The sequence below is a fragment of the Mastomys coucha genome, unplaced genomic scaffold (assembly GCF_008632895.1).
Source record: "Mastomys coucha isolate ucsf_1 unplaced genomic scaffold, UCSF_Mcou_1 pScaffold17, whole genome shotgun sequence".
Classification (NCBI taxonomy): Eukaryota; Metazoa; Chordata; class Mammalia; order Rodentia; family Muridae; genus Mastomys; species Mastomys coucha.
The window spans coordinates 23,967,278-23,969,238 of record NW_022196899.1 but is presented as its reverse complement, the minus strand read 5'-3'; positions in this window follow the sequence as shown (position 1 = coordinate 23,969,238).

Genomic DNA, 1,961 nt, shown 5'->3' with positions numbered 1-1,961 from the left:
ACTACCTCCTGAAATTCATGTCCTACCATGCACTTGTTTGCCATAGAACATTCCCTCACACTAAGCAATCTATTACTTTAAAATTAGTTTTGCCTCCTAACATATTAAAGTAAGCTAAGATTTTTACTAAAGAGTCTTCTGACCATTTTCCCCTCTTATTTGGGCTTGATGCTATCTAGTTAAGAGTCTCATTTCTGAGCTTCAGTGAGCCCCACCCCCAAACTGAAATAGAATAGGAGGGACCCACATGTGAGTTGGATACCACACCCTACTTTTACAATGTGTTCAATAAGCTTGTGCTCTTTAGGTAAGGTTTTAGGTACTAATACATGAATAAGATGAAGTAGGGTTTAAGTGTGGACACAATCAACTGGGCACACACATAGACTCAAGGCTTCACTCACAATGCCTTTCATTTGAATGCCCTCTGTGCCTATACCTCACACTCCACTGCAAGCTCTGAAGTGAGAATATGTATGGGCACTTGGCATTGCTCGTGATCTTGAACCTTAGATAAACTACCACTCCACTCTAGACCACACTGGCCCACCTGTGTTGTGATGAGGACCACACAGCCCTCAGACAGGATTCTCTTTTCGATCCTCTGTGTTGTTTAACTGATTTAAAGGGAAAAATTGTCTGCTGTGCTAATGGTGTTTTTGTAAGACAACAGAGAGTGGCGGGATTATACCTGTTTCACTATTCAGAAAACTGAAGCTAAAGGATGATAACTTCAAGGACTCTTTGGGATATATAGGCGGTTCAAGGCCTGAGCAACTGAGCAGGGCTCTCTCTCTCAGAATACAAGTGGAGAAGAAGACTGGGATGTATCTCAGTGGGAAGGCACTTGTCTAACATATATAGCACCCTGAACTCAATCCTGGAACACAAAAGTCAACAGAGTTTTATTTTTATACAATATAAAATGTAAATGAAATTCTAACATGTAATGTCAACCAATTTCTCAGAATGAAGTCCTGATTAAAATTTCTTTGTAGTGATCAGTATTAATTTTAAAAATCACATGGTTCCTTACAGGCAAGAATGATTCATTTCTTATAAAAAAACTTGAAATAATAAGAATTGTAAGATATAAATAATTGCCATCCCCATTTCCCAGAGGTAACCAGCAATAATATTGTGGTGTATGTCCTTTGAGGAAATTGAGCTATTAATAGATTTTAAATTATATTTTAATTTATATTTAATTTTATTATTTTAAATTAATTATTAATAAGTGTCATTAAATAGCCACAATGTGTCACTGTCTCAGACAGTCATTAAAAGTCTTGATAAGATGGATATAATTAGCACAGAGACTAAAACTTCAGGAAAAGAGATCATAAACAATCTTAAAAATAGTCCATGCATATGTGCATTGTGAATTATTTTAGAATAGTACATGCATATGTATAATTGTAAGTTATTTTCAATGCATTCAATTTTTATAAATTGTTTATGAAAGAATGATTGATTCACACTAGCAGATGAGGAGAGAAGGGGATAGCAGGCAAGGTAATATTAAAATTAAAAATAAAATCTAAAAACTAAGTTAACCTAGCCAATTAGGAATATAGTGGAGGCTGGGAGAAGAGTCTAGATTAGGAGGAGTAAAGAGGAGGAATATTATGATGTATAAAAGTCTTCAAATGTATAATTGGACTTGGAAATTGATAGGAATTCTGCCAGTCTGAGACAAATTGAAACTAGATGGCCGTGAAGAACCAGCTCATGGAAGTCTGTACAGGACATATTGACTAGGTGACATCCGTTCAAGAAACACGGGGGAGATGCTGAGGGCATTCATCATTGATCTGTCATATATCTGTTCTTGAGGAGTCTTGTGCTAATTATGGTCTACTGGTACCTATCACTGTCCCTTGGTATGGCAAGGGCCTATTCTAAAACCTTACTCTACATTTTCTCCTGCTTTCTTTTTTTTTTTTTTTTTTTTTTTTTTT